At 33.3% G+C, this 20,964-nt stretch overlaps 1 long non-coding RNA gene across 2 annotated transcripts in view; it reads left to right on the forward strand.

The window, feature by feature from the left end:
* The first annotated feature begins 2,118 nt into the window (after positions 1–2,118).
* Positions 2,119–20,964, forward strand: part of LOC129748381 (uncharacterized) — a 133,175-nt gene continuing 114,329 nt past the window's right edge. Inside the window, exon 1 of one of the 2 annotated variants that reach the window (XR_008737715.1) lies at positions 2,119–2,227. This is a non-coding gene — a long non-coding RNA (uncharacterized LOC129748381). Of the gene's footprint in view, positions 2,228–10,673; positions 11,724–20,964 lie in introns of those variants that run through there. The other variant, XR_008737714.1, reaches the window with a different exon arrangement.

The following is a 20,964-nucleotide window of genomic DNA, read 5'->3' on the forward strand; positions in this document are numbered from 1 at the left end:
ATTTTTACTTCTCTCGTGTACTTTTTATTCAACCTAATGTGAACTTGTAATGTTCAAAACAAAATAACTAAGAGAATTTTGGTTACTTGGGAGTTTTTAATTGATTTTTAAGTACTCGGAGCTGGTTTGTTGCAAGGTGGTTTCGAAGAAACTTGGTACTTCTTCCTGCGCGAGACCAACTCCTGGGGAGGATGAGAACTTCTTCAGTTTGGGCGGTTCGGAACAGGGCCGTAAGATCTTGGGGTTGAACTTTTTGCACTCGTATTTGCAGCCCTTCTTCGGTATCGCCTGGGACCGATCGGAACAAGCCTTCTGTTCACATTCCTTGCTCTTGGGAGCATCCGATTCGCATCTTCTTTTTTGCTGGAAGATTGGCCACTCTTGTTGCTAGAGGGCCGAGATCCCTTTGTTTGCCTAGGAATGTGTGCCCTTGATGGTCACTAAAATTTAAAAATAGAATTTTGTTTTTAATAATTTTTTACATTTATTCAGCTGAATTCGGGTTACTTACTTGGACCGTTTGTCTATGGTTGGCTTGCTGACCCCAAATACTGGTTATCCCAAAGACGGATTGTCCTCCCGCAGCAACGGATTCCGGTTATCACCTGTTGCTTGATCAATGTTCTCGACCTTCAATTTTCCGGTCTTTGCAAATATGGCACTGATGCAGGTTGCTATTTTTTGTTGTAAATTTTCTCAAGACTCAAGAGTCAAGACACTTCCAAGGAACCGGAACAGGTCATTGCGGTGATTTTCCATGGTCGTCAATTATTAGGAACTGTAAGACTTCGAATCCAAATACGAAGTTCGATACCAGGAATATTTAATTCAAACGGCAAGTTCACAGATCTTTTAAATTCATGTAATATTTTGCATTTGAAAGACAAATATTCGCTTATATGATTCACACTAAATAGATTTTTTCATTGAGATTTAGAAAGTTGGGTTCAGTTACGATCTTTAGAATTCAGAATTCTTATACTGAATCTGATTATTCAATTTGAAACATTGCATTTTAAATTCTTAAAAAATAACCTAAAACTTCAGATTATTGCGATAGAATTTCAGGATTAGCAGACATTTCGAAACCGAGAGCACACTTCCATCAATCGTCCACCCGCAGATCTTGCAAGCGTACATATTGGGGGTTGAATGAATTTTAATCATCATTCCAATTCCATCACGGTGAGTCAGTCAGCCAGAGTCGAGTCGAGAGTGTTGCAAACCGTGTCGTGTAAAATGTAACTTTTTTTTCTTCGCACCCAGACGAGATGTAGGCTAGTTTGTAGTCTTACCAACTCCTCCAACTTGCCAGCCCACACCCAGGTACATATTAAATCAATTTCATACATATCATTCGGTGAATTTATTTTAAAAGGCCATCCTGTGAGAGGGAACGCTAGCAAAGTTGTTGAGGTAGCAGCAAGAGATACGAAAAAAGGTTCCAGTTTCCAGCCGAAGGGAAACATTTCATGCAGAATCCAATTAACGCGGGCCTCCCATTTGCCATTTACCGCTTTGGTTGCAACTTTTTTTTTCCTCTGTTCACTGTAAGTAAAGTAAGTAAGCGGCTATCCGAGCTAGTGAGAAACGATTTAAACCCCGCTAGGTGAGAGTTTTCCCTCACAGGCTGCATTCATTTGGTTTAACTTTTCTCGCATGGTTAGGAAGCAACTTTTCTTCTACAATATATGTAGGTATACTTACTCTACGATAATATAGGTAGTTATAAATATATGTACGATCAGCGATCAGATCGCATCAGCCAGCTGGCGAACGGGCGGCAGATTTGATTTCTCATGAATGGTGGATAGTGGATAGTCGTCTGTCTGTACTCAGGTACTTGTGTAAACTTTTAACGGATATCTGCCAGACTTGCCTCAATGATAGGGCCACTTCGTCAGAGATATGCGTACCTTCTGGTCCGTATCCGTCAGTCAGTCAGTCAGAGTCAGTTCAGGTTTGTAGTTTGGATGAAGTGCCGCGGATAACATCAACAATTGAAGTTAGCCAACAAACGGCGTTCCAGCGAAGTGTAACTGTAACCAAAGATCTTTTTCGCATAAATATCACGCAGGCAGCCCGCGTGCTCTCGTCGATCATCAAAGTCGGGCATTGGAAACTTGTTTGCATTTTTTAGAAAATCGCATCGACCGGTTTTCTAATGGGGCGTTTTTTTTGCTAACATCTACTTTAATACAACGCCGTGTTTCGATAACTATCACCGGTAAGTGCGTCCTCATTGTGCCACCTGACGAACGCAGGTAGACACGATCTATCAAGATCTCCTTTCCAAGTTTACCAGCCTTAGTAATCAAAAGTCACTATGAACATTTACATAGCAACTTAAGCAGCTCAAAATTGAAATTAAAATTAAAATTTTCAAGTTTTAAAACAAGAACCCAAGTTGAAAGTGTCAAGCTAAAAGCACATAAAATCCACATCTCATCATTTGATGTATGATAACGATAGAATTCAAAAATGCGCACTTAAAATTAGATAGCAATCTCTTTCGTAACCATTATTCAGCCAAGAAGGAACTTAGAAAGCACGCGTTAGAGTAAATACGAAATTTTCCTTCCTCAGTTTCTCAAATTTCAGGTGTGTTCAGGAAAAAATCGAAATTTGACCTATTGTTTGTTGGCGTTTCTCTGGCCGCAAATATTAACATATTTTTATGATATGTACTAGATTCATTGTTTAGGTAATTTATTCTAGTAATTTATTTACTTAATGTTTCAAATTTAAGTAGGGTAAACGAGCCAAATTTCGCTATATTTTGTCATGGTTTTGTCAGATTTCAATTGGCTAAAATCAATGTTTAATTCATGGTCATGAATTTGTTTGGTATTTAAGTTTCAAAATCTCTTCTTTCAACTATGTAAAAAAACATGTATTCAAACTTTATTTTTCTAAAAAGCTCATATTTGTTTTAAGTGTGTCGGTGTACCTAATTTAGCACTACATGTTCCTAATTTAGCCTATGGGAGTGTTCCTAATTTCGTTTGGTGAAAAAAATCGTGAAACTTAACTTTGAACTTTTTTTTTCAGGGAGAAAAACAAGGCAGGATAGTTTAAAAATTTCAAACGAAGTCAAATCATGCTAGTTTTCAGTTTTCAAGAAAGTGGTTGGTGTGAAACTAGTAAAAAATAAAATTTTATTTTGTTCATTGGATGCTGTTCAAGTTCACTTGTTTAACATTTTCCCATTTGTTTTTTTTTTATTTGAAGCCATCGATACAGAGAAGTTTACATTGAACTTAAATACTCATTGGTAGGTAATTGTTGTATTTGCATTATTTGCAATCTTTTATTCAGTTTTTTTTTTATTTAAATTTGTGTTTTAATGGATTTTTTTCCATTTATTAGTAGTTCTTCTACTATTTCCTTTCGTGATTTTTTTCAAGCATTTCAGTTTGAAGAACAGAGAATTTTTTTTCTGTTATTCCGAGGTTTCTTATTCCTTCCCGGTATCTAAGGAAGCTTCAAGATTGTGAAATTTGTAATACTTAAATAAATATTGCGAATTTTACTACACGTTACCAAGTCTGTTATCAGCAAATGACTCTTGAAATTTTCAACTGGGAAAATCCTAACTTGAACCTCTCATGCCCAGTGAGCGAGTTTTTCTCCTTCGTCTTTTGTAAAAATCGTCTGGATCGAATGGATAGATTTTTACAACGCTTCCGGAACGTTTTCGGAGCACGACATTTCGGACACGTTTTTCGGATTCAGTTTGTATCACTTTCCTGTAAGAGCTAGTTCACTGGTGTTGGGATAAAATGGTAGAAATGTTGACACTTACGGCACATTTTGAAAATTTTTCCATGCAAAAACATTTTTAAGATCTGTGGACTTCTAGTTTTTTTTACAATACGTGTTGTATTTTCGCATGCTGTGATGCAAAAATAGCATTTTTTCTATCACATACGACAGAAATAGATACAATGTTGTAAAAAAATACAACGGCCCAAGATCTTGAAAACATTTTTGCATGGTAAAATTTTCAAAATGTCAAAATTTCTACCACTTTTTCCCAACACCAGTGAACTTGCTCTAAATGTTAAGAATTGAATGAATATTTTGATTTGTTAGTGCTTACCCTAATTTCAAAGAAGAACCCGTAATATCTGTCAAAAGTTGGGTGAAATTTTAGCTGCATCCAACTTGCACTAATGCAAAACCATCACCCAAATTCGGCAGCGCTTCCATCGCCCCTATTCTCTGGCGCAACAAAAGAATGCGTTTTTGTTTATCTGTCAAACTGTTGGGTTGATTTTCCACAACATGCTATGACTTTGATAGGAAACAACATTACGAACAAATAGAAAAAAAGTGTTCATATTTTTTTCATAACATTTTTAACGGAAAATCTTGAAAAAAACTTTGTTTCAATGTTTTTATTACAAAAATCATGTCAATATATTACGGTACAGAAAGTTTCCAAAGAATCGGTTGAAAACTCCAACAAAAATCTTGCCATTTATAAACGTTTTTCAAGAATAATGCTAAGAATTTAGCTCTATTTGAACGTACTGTGAAATAATTGGGAATTTTAATGTAGATCTTCCAAGATAAGGAACTAAACTGTGTGTTTGATTGAAGTTCACATGATTGAAACATTTATAATATATTAGTTATTTTGAAAAGTGGAAAATAACGTCACTACTAGTTAAAATCACATGATACGGCAAAGTTTGGAACACTTGTAATGTTAGGAACTCACTATAGATATGTTTTACAAGGTTATTTGTCGTTGGTTCCGAATGAAAAGTTCCGGAAAACAATATTATTTTTAATATTTATAATTTTTGGCAACTTCACTGTATTTAAGTGTTCACTGATTTTTGGGATAGGCGATGGAAACGAAAAGTTATTCTTTCTCTCCTTAAGAAAACCCCGTAAGAACTGTCAAAAGTTGCTTGAAATTTTAGCTGTATCCCACTAGCGCTTGTGGAAAACCATCACCCAAATTCGGCACCGCTTCTATCGCCTATTGTCAAGAACAAATCTTTCCGACGCTGTATAAATTTGTGAGTTTCGATGAAAATTTTTGCCGCTACCCCGGATTTTTTAAAGAAAAAAAATCTTACTTCAAAAACTGACATCCAATTTCGGCTTTGCTTCGCTGTATCTCATTTCTCAATAAACGGATTTTTAAGACTCAAACTTTAGTTTTTTTGTCCATTTGATTATTATTATTATAGAACTTCTGATCTCTTAAAAATATCAAGTCTACAGTATGTTGGAATGAATATCAAGATGATTTGAATGTGCGTTTCGTGTTACATTGACCCGAACAGCTTTGGGAGGTTTATAAAATTTATCAATTTGTTATTGTTAGAATAATTTTATTTTTTTTACTAAATAGAGATGATAAGTTCAAATAAGACAAAAAGCGTTCGAAAGAAAGTGGACTCCGGTTTTTTTATGGCAAAAGTTAAGTTAAAAAAAATGAAAAACTTAGTTTGAAACATAGTTTAAAAGTATACTTTCCAACAGATGTGTGAGAATTCAGAAACTTACGCCGTTTCTTCAAAGCGTTTGTGATTTTTTTGAAAATATATTTTGTCAAATTCTGCACAACTTTGATTGTAACCTAAAGTGCAATTTTTGACTAAACTTACTAGAGTTTTCGATGGTGTTGGCATCTGTGCTTGTTTCTCAAGGCGTAGGTCTTTATTCCAGATTTCGGTAGATCTTCAGGAAAAACAAATTTCTCCAAACATTTTACTTATTTTAAACATTTTACTTATTTTAAACATCGAAAACTTCGCATCCTTTTCGCACATCATTTCTGCATAATTGATTCGCCCAACGATGGGTTAACTCCACCTTTGCCAGCATCAATCCCACTTTTCCAACATTTTTTCACGTGTATTGCTTAAAACAGAGTTGAACAAACATTTCAATTTCCACAATTTTAGCTAGGTTTTATACTTACTACATTGAATAAGCCGTTTCCATTTTCTTTCGTGAACAGTCCTTATATACAATTCAGACACGAATGCCGTAATGCTGGTAGACTGTAAAACCTAGACAAAAAAATTTACAAATGTTTCATTAAAATAAGATATAAACAAAGGACCATTTAAATTTAAAATTTATTGCTCGGAACCGGGTCACTTATTTTTTAAGTGAAAATTATTTTGGGTGTAATTTTAAACTAAACCCATTTTGGAGTTTCTGGTTCCATATTCCTAGAACCAAAATTGTATTTCTACATATTTTCGTATTTCTGATTTTGTATCAAGTTGAGGATTCTTGATTTTCAGTTCAAATAATCATAAGAAATTAGGAATGTGAAGCTGCTTTGAAATCGTTGTTCGAATTCGGTTTTGCTTTTCATATCAAATTTGAATCCTGTTTTTCGAAAATCGATTGCATTTTCAATATTTCGATAATAGTTTTCTAAGATAAGGTAATCACCGTTAATTGATTTTTGTAAATTTATTTTCGGCATATCAGTAAAATTTATATTCTTAGAGAAAGAATATCTGAATTGAAAATTGATAAAAATGGATAGAAAAGTAAAGAGAAAATTCACAGATGTTGAAAAGAGCGAAAGAGAATTTTTGCGAGGAAAACTTATTAACGTACACCATACTCGCTCTTTACACCACCTATAAATTTTCTCCTCACTTTTCTATCCATCTCTATCAATTTTCAATTCTGATATTCTGTCTCCAAGAATATGAATTTCACCGATATGCTGAAAATAAATTTACAAAGATAATAGTTTTCCGAATATGCAAAAAGAAGAAATTTGTTTTATATTCAAATTCGCAGTTCTTAAACTTAATTCTAACACTAAATTTAAACATTTGAAGCTTCTAAGCGGCGATCCAAAATTGAAAACCAAATTCTGATTTATCATTCGAAATTCACATTTTAAATCAGATTCATAGAACTGATTAAAATAAATAATTGAAATTATGAATTAAGATTAAACCAGCACTACAGAATTGAAATATTAAATTCATGAATGAGGGCTCTAAGATTTGGCTCATGAAATTCTGATCTGAAATTAAGATTTGGGACTCATATAGATTGTAACCCTTCGTTTCATAAAGTAACAAATTTGCAACAATTAATGTATAGAAAAAGGAAAAAATCGAATTTTATTTGAATTTTTTTTCTTGATGTACTCATCATTTCCAACTATTAAAAATGATTTTTAAGGAAATATAAAACTTCATGAAATGAAGGGTTAGATTCAGTAGAAGATTTAGCTTGTGAATGAGTTTTTCAATCAACATAAAATTGATGAGAAAATCAAGAGAACATAAACTTAAAAATTTGCTTGTCAATTCAATTTTTAGATTTCAAAGTTTTTAATCAGAATAAGTTTTTACACACAATTCAGCTGAAAATCACAAATATGAAGTAGAATTTGAGTTAATTTAAAAAAATATCCGAAAATGTAATTAAAAAAATCATCCACATGATTTTTAGCATAGAATTGATTCTTTATGAATGATATTTCCTGTTTAAGAAACATGTACCTGACTAAATACCTATATATAAAAAAAATCTGCACAATTTTTATTTATTTTTTCGATGTATTGTTTAACATTATTAATTCATATACAAACTCAAATCATAAATTTAGTTCAAGTTTGCATCAAGGAAATTTGATTCAAAAATTTTTTTATCTCTTACTGATTTTGGGAAAATTTTATTTGATTTCATCAAAGGTTAGAATGTTGGAATTTGCACAAGAGTTTAGAAAATTGTGCTGAAACATTTTTTTAACTCGGCAAAAAACTGAGCAAAAAAAAAAGAGTTGTATTCGTTTAAGATAAAAACTTGTGATGGAGCCAAACAAAATTAACAACACTATTGTTTTATCGATAAGACATGCTCAGTTTGAAGAAATTTGCAAACCTGTTCAATGCAAAACTCTCTTAAAGACTAAAAAAAAGTATTGATAGTTATCATTCTAATAAAAAAAAAGTGGTTACCTGCTCACTGGTCGATGATTTAATCAGATCAATTTGACGTTTGAGCGTTTTTTTTTTTTAATTTTTTTCTGTTTTCCAGCCCTGGATCTTTTAGGTCCTTTGCTCGACTTGTTGTGATTACATAAATACATTAATATTTTCAAAATAAGTCAGTTTAGTTTAAAAATTTCCGGTTAAACTCCCGTTCATGCAGCCATGATCTCTAAATTTCAAATGGCACATTTTCTCTCATTCGCCTTCGGGATCACGTATTTCCCTAGCATTGTAACTTGGTAAAGCTTAGTTCTTTTAGAAATGGGACAGTTACGAATGCGTGTATCTCAGAAACCTTTCGTTTAATCGAAATACTTTCTATGGAGGAAATGAAGGTAATCTAATGATAACTCATGAAAAAAATATTACCTAGTGGATTTTTTGTAAGAATAATTTCTACTTTATTCTTTGTACTTTCCCATCGACCGGCGCGCACTTTTTTCAGTCATGATATTTATCAGTTTTTCAAACTTATACTTCGTCTAATCTGTATTTTAGGTGACTACATCCTCCTCCTTCAATTTCTGCTACTTTTCGGACCAATAATTCTCCTTTAAAAGAAACTGAGAACAGTTTAGTGGATATAGCTGTTCCGAAATTAACAAATTTGATTATTTTTGAGCCATTTTTTGAGCTTTTTTAATGTAATTTCTGCTGGAAAAATCCGGCAATAACGAAGTAAAACCATCATGAGATTGAACTTTAAGTTTAATCGGTATGTATAGATCGTAGGTTGCGCAGGGTACATAAAAGATTACTCTTTTTAGGCTTTAAAAACAGCGAAAACCAATGTTTTCGTTTTAAAAATGGTTGTTTTTTTTTCACAGGAGCAGAATTTCGGCAAATCATTATATTTTATACAAAATATTCAGCAAATACATACTTTTATATGCTCGGGACCTTGCCACGAGCAGACATGGTATAGGATTCAAACGCTGGAATTTGTTTAAAATAAAGTATTTCATAAGTTTTGTCGTTCATCAGAAACCACCTGTCCCATTGCCTCGGAACCGGCTATACAGCTTACGAGCTGTGGAACTAGCAAAAAATTGTTGTTTGAGGTTAAGTTTGAATGACTCATTACCAGGCAACACTTTCAGCTTATCGGAGAAAACTTTTTTTTGGAAATTTCAGCGATCTACCCTTATTTTTTCGCTTATTGGAAATTTAAAATTCTGGTATGAGACTTGATTTCCCTGACAACCCTTAGCCGAAGTTGCCGAACATATGCTTCACTCCAATGCTTGATTTGAACTTTGTGGACATTTTTGACAGTATTTGCATTCTTTTCCACCACTCACACACTGTAATTCTTTGAATAATCAATGGTTTTGTCAGCTATCAATTTGATAATGATGGATTTTTAACGAAACTGTGCAAAATTATTTTTTCCTTTTTCTTTTGCATCGTAAATATCTCAAAAACGCGTAAATTTTAAATTTTGAAAAAATAGGTCGAATAGTACTTTTTACAGGCAACAAAATACTGTAAAAATTTCGAATGTCCGATTACTAGTTAACGAGCTATTGGCAAAAGAAAGTGTCCCATTTCTAAAAGAACTAAGCTTTATACAGACTTACAAAACATTGTAAAAAACTAGAAGTTATTATTTTAAAAAAATCTGATGAAAATAATAACATGGGATCAAGTCACCCCACTCTCCCCTATCTTTTATCAAGTCATACCTGAAACAAGCACTTTTTATTATGTGTCCCAGTTACAAATATTTTGTTAAACTTGCATCAAACGTCCACTTATCTGTGCTGCCGGAAAACGCGAGCGGGAAAAGTCGTTCCCACGAGAGGATTGTAAATCCTCTCGCGATCCTTGCACACATGATAGTCCTTTCCTTTCCTATCCCACTTGTGGTGCGAGGAAAACGCATACCATTTTGGCCATGTTGTTTGGGAGACCATAAACAGAGAAAAATATCGTTTGTCGTTTGTTCGACCGCATGTTGTTGGATAAAAACCATGAAGAGGGTAAAAAGCACATTGGAAGAGAATTCCAGGAGAGCATTGTCTGGTTGCTTTTTTTTTGTCTGACTACTGAAGGCGGTTCGCGATTCAAGTGGCTCCGGCGCTTGACGTCGGATCGCGTAACCGGATCCGGTGTGGTCCCGCGCGAGATGTAATCTGAAACCATGTAGATGGCCACCGATTATTTTTACTTTCGAAGGGCATCAGAAGCCATTGAAATGTTTTGTCTAGATGTTTGGTTCCTTTTTTTGGGTAGACGAATCCTATTTCGTCCGATTAACTAACGACCTTCTTCAGGTCAAACGGCGTTTTTTCCTGGGGAAGAAGGTTCAAAGGTTGGGCGCCAAACGAGACATTTATCGGTCGGAAAACTCTGGCGGAAATCGGTGAGAGTAAGTTTTGAGAGTGAGATTTCGCTCCAGGCCGGAGGCCTGGATGGAAAGGAAAGAGCTTCTGTTTAAAGGTCGTGCTGTGCTCACATATTCGCTCGCTCGAATCGGAACCATGTGGACTGGACCAGACCGGTTGTTGTGCAGGACCACTTCTACTCAACGAAGGAGACCGGCCGGCAGGAGGGCGTGCAGCGCCTGCTCACGATAAGTTTTTTTTGCTTGGTTTTGTTGATACTTTACCGTCCATCATCATCTGGTCTGGTCTGGTCGTCGGTGTTGTGAATCTGGAACCAGTCACGGCTGAGAGTTCGTTGCATTCGGTTGGCTTTTCTCAAGTGCGCGGAGATTGTTGTTGTGCGAAGGTTAGCACTCCACGAGGCCGGTTTGCCCTTAACTAAATCTCGACTTCGACGTGCGGTTTATGCGAAAGCGGGTTGTTTCTAGTTGTTTATAAAGTGTACCGTGGAGCAACCGAGCGCATCCGGTTGAATCGGATCGACTCGGATTGTGGGCTGCAGTTTTGCGCCAAGTGTTAACCACGCACCGGTGTGAAGTTTTGAATTTGCCAATGCAAAAAGTTTCGTTTACAAAAGCAGCAGTGCTGCGATGGGTTTGAAGTGAGGAACGGGTTTGAATTGAGACAAGCCACAACCGGTCCTCGGCAACCGGTTCTCCGGTCAACATCCGGTCAGCTTACCCTTGACATAGCAGACATGCGTGACGAATGATCGTCGCTGCTAGATCAGCGATTGAGTGTGTGTCAGCTCACGTAGTAGTAAAACGCGATATGCATCGCCCGGACGATTGATGATCGCATTACGCGCCCATTGATAGGTCCATTTCATTCAGCTGATTTTGTTATTATTTTTGTCGCTCAACCATCACAGGCTTAATGACTCGACTTGATACACCTAAAACTAAAGCCGTTACAAATGTGATCGATGGTTTGTTTGGATTAAAAAAAAATAAACAAACACAAAACGGAAACGGAATGAAGCTGAAAACAGCTGATTGACCATCACATGGCGACCGTTAAAAACCGATGAAAAGTGAGATTAGATTAGTCTCAGTGAAAGTGTCAACTACAGTTTACCAGGTCGTTTTAAAGAAAGCCATTGGTCAACGAATTTGTTCAGCGACAACGACCACACACTCACACAACAGGGCGACCAATTGGAAAAGTTTGCGTGCAAAATTACACCAAAACGGATTACTAAAAACATCGCTGAGTTGAAAGTTAAGTCAGTTGTCTAACTTGAAGAAGAAAAAAACACCAAACCAAAAGACGAAGAAGAAAACTCATGTAATTGAAATTTAAAATTGGATGAGCCGCCGAGCAGTTTGTGTAATATTAGGTAATAAGCATTTCTGCTGGGCTTTTTTTTGGGTTGTTTAGTCGTCTTCGACGACGATTTTCTGCTGCTATTTTCCTATAAAGGTTGTTTTTTTTCTCCCTTCATTACGACTTAATGAAAGTCGAAAGTGGTGGGTGCGTGTCTGATGTGTGCAGTAAGTAAGTCGGTATGCATCATCACCCATTCATGAGCTTATTGGGTTGCTTCAAGGGAATCAATTTATGCATGAGTGGAAATTTGGCAATCACCGAGCGACGCTCGTCGTCTCGTTTTTATTTGGAAGAAAATTGCACACGCGAGAGTTAGGTAAAGGTCTGCAAGTGAACAAGTGAATAAAAGATTGGATAAGTTGATCGCAAAATTTGATCGAGTTTTTTTTCCAGAAAGACTGAGTTTTCTAGTTCTTCAGATTTTGAATTCTGATTCCAAAATTGGAATTTGAACACTTTTTTTTATCCGGTACAACTGTGTTCGATGTTTGCTCTCGGGCTCGATCTCGCGGGCATCGGCTCTGGAGGTAACTGAATTGCCACCTGAGCTATATCACAAGTCCACTCAGAGTTTTATGAATTCTTCATTCTGAATGTTGAATTCTAAATTCTGGTTTATGTGTACTATACTCAGAATTCTCAATTCTAAATAATAAATTCGTAGTCCAGATTTCCATAATCTGATTTTGATTCCAATTCCAAAATTCAGTACTTAGCGTATTCCATTCAAAGTGAAATTAGTAAGTCTAGATAAATTAAATCAAAAATACTCAAAAAACGTATTAAACTGGCTTATAACCATTGGTTATATGAAGAGTCAGATTCAATGCTTATAAATGCAGCAGAAAATATAACGTCTAAATACAATTCCGATCTTCAATTCAGTAGATACTGCTCTAAATATTGTTTGCATCATCGCAGAATATTTCTGTGTTTAATTATGTCGTTTTCAGCTGCTTAACAACATCGCTTGAGACTGCAAGTAATGAAGATTTATGCGAAAATATTTACAAAGGTGAACACACTAAATTCCTATTAAAATATTATCGAATGAGCCTTTGAACAGAATTAAAATTAAACTGAATGATTTTTACAAAAGAACAAATAGATTGCGAATTTGAAAACATGCAATGTCCAAAACTTCATGTTTTCAGAATTTTAGAAATTTAGAAAACATAATGAATTCTCCCTTAATAAAAAGGGTCAAACCGTTAACCTTAAAAAAGAGAAAAAAACGACTAGAGCTAGAAAACTGTGGCACATTTGGATAGCATTGAAAAAATAAAGGATTTCTTCATATTAATGGGGCTTATTCTGCGAGGCGAGTGACGTGAAGTGACTTAGATTTTTGGAGTCACCGTATTCTAGCAGGCGAATGCCGTGACTTGAATTAACTTTAGGTGACTTGAATGAACTTTTTTTACTGTCACCGTATTCTCAGAGACGAATGGCGTGACTCAAGTCGGTGGCAAGTGACTTTTGGAGTCGTAACCTATATTGCAAGTGACTCGGTAGGAGAAAAAAGATCCTCTAAATTTACATAATTTCAATAAAAATTCACGACATTAAAGATGAAAAATGTTCAAAAAAATGTACAACGAAGGTATTCTTAGAAATTTGGTTCAATTATAATGAAAAAATCTTTAAATGCAAATTTAAAAAAACCCCTTTTATGCACACAAAAATTCTCAGTACTGCTGTCCAGAATATAAGTTTTTAAAAACTTTCAAAACTTTGTAAATGTAGGATATTACGATTTTTGGCTTGAAATAGTTTTTTAATTCTGAAATTTAAATCATAAATTCTGATTCTTCACGCACACAAATAGCAATTTATTAAAAAAAAATGTTCGGATTCATATTTTAGAATTTTTTTTTTAATTTTCTTATTACTTTTTTTAAAACCACAATACAACCCACTTTACAAGTCATTTTTAATTTTTGAGCCGGAAAAGTGCTCCGAAACGAGCTGGTTCCATTCCGGTTTCTCACTTTTGTTCTGTTGTCCGGCAGCACCCGGAAGTTTCCTGTGTTTGGCCCAGTTGAAGTTTCGGAGCCGTGGTGCCCGTTTCCGTCGTCACGGCCATAGACGTCTGCATCTTGCTCTGGTGCAGTAGCTGAGAGAAAATTAGTCTGAAATAAATCGAACACGTTAATATTACAAATGGAAATTCAATTCAACAGAAATTACCTATTCGCAGCGTTAAATGTTTATTTTTATTTGGTTAAATTTTGACTCTGTATTCATCCGCAAGCTACAAGATGAATCATTTTGTAGCTAGCGAATGAACACAGCGGCAAAACCATTGAAATATCAAGGAAGGTGAAGCATAATTATGTGCATATTTAGTTGGAAACTAAACAGACCTAAAAATCATCTTTTCATGCTGATTAAAGTACTTGAGCTAGATTCAAACACAAAATAAAATACTTAGCAAACAAATCACAATGTGTTTACACTTAAAATTTTAAAGCAAGTGTGCAAAATTGTGCATGAAAAAAATCTTATTTGCATCACCTGATTATGTACGGACATTGGGCAAAAGTCATTTCGGATGAACTTCAACGAAATGTCAATCCATAAACAATTATTCGAATTTTTAGGTACGCAATATTTGTGTTTGCATATGTATTGGTAGTTTGGAAAATTAGCAAGCTTTAATAAAATCAGTCATGCACATATTGTTATATATGATTTTTTTAAAAATTGAATAATAGTATTTTGAAGTAATAACCAAATAATTGCTGGAATTGTTTGTCAAACTCGATACAACAGCTAAAACTTTTACACGATTTGATTTGTTTTACTATAATTAAAAAAAAACAAATTTAAACAAGTTTGAAAAAAAATATTTGAACTTTTTATTTAAATTCAAACCCTACGTAAAATAATAAAAAAAAATCATGTTCAGTTATTGTTTTTCACGGGTTGTTTTCTTGCAGTGCTCATATATTTTGATAATAGAATGAATTCGAAGCTTATGATAAACATATCTTTTTCACTGGATATAAGATTATTTATGGGAAATAAGTAACTTTAACTTAAAACAATTGGACCTAAATCGTTGGCTCATTCGGAGTTAAAAAGAAAATATTAAAAAATAAAAACAAACAGGTGATAGATATCTAATATTTATTTAAAAGTTATTAAACAAAACTAAAAATTTGAAGCACGTTTTCTCCATATAGTTTTATGGTTCTAAATAAGAATCGGTTTGAAAGAAACGATGTCCTATTCAAATGAAAATTCTTGAATTGTACTTTTTTAACTTAATTGCAAATAAAGTATATACACTTTGAAACCTGAATCTGAAATATATGAAAGTAAATCTTAAATCTTTGTTTTGTAAAAGTTAAAAAATCATCAAATTTGTGTTTTGACCCGAATGACAATTGTTAAAGGGTCTTTAATCAATAATAATCAAATTTGTGATAATAATGCCAAACGATTCTGCATATCTTTGTCCTAATTTCATGAAAACTTAACTTCAATTTTGCACAAATAGCATATTTTGTTGGTATCAACTGAAAACAAAAACATTTTAAATAAAACAGTAGCAATCATGAAAAAAACGGTTTTTCTATTTAAACTAACAATGGCGAATTTTCTATTTCCAAAAAGCGAAAGACTTATCTAGATGAGGAAAGCTAATCTGAACTTTTGATTCCAAATACAAAAGAATATGAACTTTGAAACCTGAATCTGAAATACATGTGAAATGACATCTGACACCCTGGTTTGAAACGGATCTAAATTATGAATCTTTAAAAAAATGTTTATATGAAATTTAAACATTTAATTTGAAATATGTTTTTTTAAAGGTTCTTAATTTTGAATTCACATGGATTTTAACAAAAACTAAGTTTATCTGACAATCATTAATATAGAATGAAATTTTGGAATCAATTTTCAATTCTAATTTGATCTCTGAAATTGGAATTCTCTATCTATTTAACTTTTTGATTCTAAAATTTAATTCTAAATTTGAAATTTTAACACGTACAAAAATGCAAATCCCAATTCTCAGCATGAACTAGAACTAGAATTTTTCTTAGGGACTTACAGCATATTTGAAAAATATTGGTTAGATTTAATTAAGTCCGCATTTGGTTTGGTTACATAAAAATTAAATGCTTTATTTTCAAGCTCTTCATGATTGTGACGTCATCCAAGAAATTGAATATCACACTACTTTCTTTGAATGTTCCTTACATGTTTGACAGTTCGCATGGTGAACCCGATGAAACTGGTTCATTCTTCTGGAACATCAAAATGAACATCAAGCCCCCGAGGCGATGAACTAGTCACCTGGAGTGAGTCGCCTCTCAGAATACCCCGACTATAGTCACGTGACTACGACTAATGTGACTCCGAGTCACTTCATTCGCCTCGCAGAATAAGGACCAATGTTCTAACTTTAATTAAGATGTTTTGATAGACTAACATTAGAAATTTAGGGCTTGTTTTTAAATTATTTTTTTTTTGTTTAAATTCAGAAATCAGTTTATTAAAAATCGAGAAAAACTAGCAACTCTAAGAAACATAAAAATTTCTTGAAAAATCCGTAAGTATACCTTACAACTTCTGAGTGTATCTAAAAGGGAAAATTGAAAATATCTTCAGGTGCGTCAATGTTGGAACCAATATTTTCGAACTTTTTCTCAAGTAACAAGCAAAATTATTTGGAAATTTTCACGTAAACTATGGTTTTGTTGCATCACATCGATTCTACGTGTGTCCTGTATTAACTCATTTATTTCTACGTAACTGCGATATCAAATATGCAATAACGAAGATGCTGGCACATGTATTCAAAATATTATGGAAACTTAAAACTCCTTGCTTACTACTTGCTCAAAAAAAGTGACTAAGTCAGTGAAACTCAATGTGGATGTCTTTTGACCTCTGGACGTTTATTAGAATAAAACACAATTATATCAAAAGGGTGAAAAGGAATCCTGAAGATGCTCACTTAAGAGAAATGCTTAACCATATTTCAAAGAAAGTTGAAATTACCAAGAGGGAATGTAAAATTAACTATTACGAAAATATTTTGAACAACACACCTCATTCGAAAATTTGGAAAAATATTAATTCAATGCTAGGTAGATCTCATACTAACTCTGAGATAAACTTGAAAGTTAATAATATGATCGTAGAAGATCAAAACGAAGTATGTCAGACATTTAATCACTATTTCACCAACGTCGGGAAATCTCTTGCGAATAATATAATCGTGAATCCAACATATACAATAGACTGGCCCAAATTTGTATGGGATGATTTTTACAAATTTTTTTTCAATGCGGCACCCCCTAGATTGGTGCATTTAGGTGAAAAAATGACTTTCTAAAAGTTTCAGGTCATTTGGCAGAAGCACGAGCTGGCGCAAATGACTTGAAATTTGTATGGAGATTTTCGGCAAAATGTATGAAAAATCGACATACTTTCACTCTTTGTGTTCTAAAATATGTTTCCAGTATGCTAGAAAGCTCAGAATTTCAGGAATTGTAGTTCAAACAATGACAAACAAGTTAGTAGAAAATTGTGACGCGATACGAGTTGACTGTGATGAGTTATTTGCAATTGAATGTGTCATTTTTTTCGCATTTCATCGATATATCGTGAACGGTGTATAGATGGATTATTAATACAAACTTGATCGCATTGTCACACAATGAGAATAACAGATAGAAAGTCTGTGTCCTCGGCAAAGTTGTAGCTTATTTTATAACAAATTTCTTTGCAGAAAGTTGAAATAAGGTTTGCAAAACTATGAACTGCTGCATTATTTTGTGATTAGAAAAATGAGTTTTTAGTAAGTGCGATTATTAGCCCATACACCGTTCACGATATAAAGTCTGCTTCATTTAATATTGGAACAAATTCTTTTGCTCATTGTGGCGCTCCTAGTGGACGGATTTGGAAACTTTTTTCACCCACGTGTCGGGAAATTCATTACCTTTCACCATGTATTTATGTCAAAACACCAAACGATAGTCCCGATAACATACCTACGCTTTTACTTAAAAATCGCCATTTGACATTTTCAAGCATTCTTGCAAAATGTTTTAACAAAATGTTCGAGTCTGGCACCTATCCAGAATGCCTGAAAACAGCTAAAGTGACTTCAATTTTTAAATCAAGTTACGTCTTTGAGGTAAACAACTACCGCCCCATATCAACACTTAGCATCTTGAGCAAGGTATTTGAAAAAATAATAATACACCGAATTAATTATTTTTTGAACTGAAACAATGTGTTGTATAATCTCCAATGTGGATTTAAATCTGGGTCAAGTACGCTAACAGCTATCTGCGAGTTATTGGACTCCCTAATTGAAAAAATTGACTCTAAAAAAATTGTAGGTGACCTTTTTCTCGACTTAAAAAAGCCTTCGACACTCTCAACCGTGAAATTCTTCTTAAAAAACTAGAGTGTTATGGTATCAGAGGCACTGCAAACAACTTGATACGAAGTTATCTGGCCAACCGTAAATAATTTGTTTGTTTAGGAACAGCAAGAAGCTCTTTAGAAGTTTCAGATATCGGTGTCCCGCAGGGCAGCAACATAGAACCTCTCTTATTTTTATTGTACATAAACGATCTCAACAAGTTACCTCTGCATGGTGTTTCCCGCCTATTTGCTGATGATACAGCTCTTTTTTACCCCAGCACCTGTCCAAATAGTGTTACCATGCTTATGGAAGAAGATTTAGAAGTTCTTCATAAATACTTTTCCACAAACCTTCTGACACTTAACCTCACCAAAACAAAGTATATGATCTTCCACTCTTATCGAAAAAAAAAAATGAACCTCGTAATAATCCAAAAATCACTGAAATCGCGATCGAAAGAATGAACCACTTCAAATATTTGGGTATTATTCTGGATGAAATTCTTTCATGGAGTAATCACATTGAAAATTTACATAAAAGATCTCATCTTATAGCGGAGTCTTATGGAGGGTCAAAGCATTCGTTCCACGCCACGTTCTGCTAAAATTCTATTTTGCCTTCATACATTCCCATTTATAAGCTTTGATCGACATATGCGGAGGGGCTACTTTGTCCCTTTTGTCATGTCTACAATCCTCACAAAACCGTTGCCTAAAGACTATCTTCAATCTTCCTCTACTCTATCCAACTAATCTTATCTACACCAGAAAGAGAATGAAAATCAAAATTTTGGATAAAGCTTCGTTAACAAGAATTAATGCACAGAAACAGAATGCATAAAATATAACACCAGATTTTAAAAAAAATTTGCATTCTCAAATAAATGTCAGATCAGGTTAAAAATTAATCATGATTAAAAATTGTTAGAAAAAAGATAATGATTGTTATTTACAATTCAATGTATTTAACATTTCATTTCTTCATTTTTAGTGTAAGGATTGATTAATAAATTCCGCTGTAGCATCTGGAATTCGAAAAAAAAAATCACAATTTGAAATGTGGATTCTCGAATATGAAAAAAAAAACCATTTTGAACTTAGGAAAATTTATTCAATGGTAAATATTTGAACTTGGAAAAAGGAAAAAGGAAATATAAGATTTTACTGCAAAACTGCCAGTGATCAAAATCGAAGATAAAACCCTTTTCTATATTAAAACTATTCGAGTTATTAAAAAAGGCTAAAAAAAGTTCTGAGTTTCAAAATAATAACTTTGTATATTTAGAATATAACATATTCAACATAAGCTTTGTTGTAAATATTGAAAGCACAAAGTTAATACAAATTAAGTTAACACTGGGCATTAAAATTTACCTTTTAACTTGCTTCTTCAAATAATTTTCGAACTTTCCAAAGATCATGATCGATTGAAAAAATAATTGCGTTATGAAAATTAAAGAAATAAATTTATAAATTTATAACTTTATAAATTTCAATTGAAGGTTTTAAAGTTTAAAATTTCAAGCTCTGAATATGTTGTCGGTTTCAATTGGAATAATAGGTCCTAGAAAGGACAGAAGGTGGAAACTAATTCCAAGAAAATTATGTTTTTAATTCTAAATGTTTGTGTTAGAAATAAAAAATAAAAACAAACTTATAGAAAATATATTATAAACTTTAAATAGTTTTACTTCAAAATTCGGTAAATTTTTTTGAAGTTAAAAACAAAATGTAAAAAGAACATTTTATAGAATTTTTATTTGTTTTCAATTAACTCATCTAACTCTTTAAAAACTCTTTAATAGAATTTATTTGATATCTCAAAGGAACAGCAATTTGGTGCCTATGATTGAATGATTGATTTAGCAGATTCAAGCGCGCTGAACTCGTTTTGTTTGTCAAATTTTGCGTCAATTTGCGTTTTGATGATATGGAGATTAAAAGCTTTAAAATATATCAGTTTTAGGTGATTTCAGTAACTGATAACTGATGAAATATCAAATCTACGTTAGAGAAAAATATGGCTCTGAATTGGATTATTATTAATTTAATTCAATTAAGGAATAATATTTTAAAGATGAAGATGATGTTCATTCATCACTTTTGAATGTGATATTGAGCATTTAGAAGAACAAGAAATACAAAATCAAAAATTTTTAGTAATTAAAGACAGGAAACTAGTTTTTAGATTTTGTTTTTATAATTCTGATGACCATCATTTTAATGGATAAAATTACCCCTTAAACCTTCCCCGTTCGCACGGCCTTGGTCCAAACAAATTCAACGTTCTTCCTGAAGATATGTATAATTTTTTTTTATAATTAAATGTAGTTTATTGATTTTTTTTTAGTATTTCAATTCAAATTTTATTTGTAATCAATATCAATTATGTACATGGATCTCTTAAAAGGAAATATTATTTCCACTGAGATTCATGTTGCAATTAAGTAACTATATAATTTAAGTTTTCAGCATGAGTAAATTTTTGTTCACGTTTTGTGTTTTTCCTTTTGCTGTCAGACATGCTGAAAACAGTCAGAGTCCATTACCAGGGGGCTCATATGAACTTCTTGGTGTGGAGGAATGTGGCGGGACGCTAATATAAAAAAAATCAGTTTATAAATATTGGAAAAATTCTCTTAAATAAATTTGTGCACTTTTTGACAAAACTATGTAACATTAAATATTTACTAAAGGTGATACTGTCAAAATTTGGTCAAGGGAAAACGCGTGTAAATCGGTGAAATCGTTTTTTAAAAATCAAATTAAATTTCTTTTTCAAGTTTAATTAGTATAAAATTCAGGAAAAATATTCAGTAGGCTTCCGCTTTTCCAAATCCGAATTGCCGGGTCTT

Source organism: Uranotaenia lowii, chromosome 2 (assembly GCF_029784155.1).
Source record: "Uranotaenia lowii strain MFRU-FL chromosome 2, ASM2978415v1, whole genome shotgun sequence".
Taxonomy (NCBI): Eukaryota; Metazoa; Arthropoda; class Insecta; order Diptera; family Culicidae; genus Uranotaenia; species Uranotaenia lowii.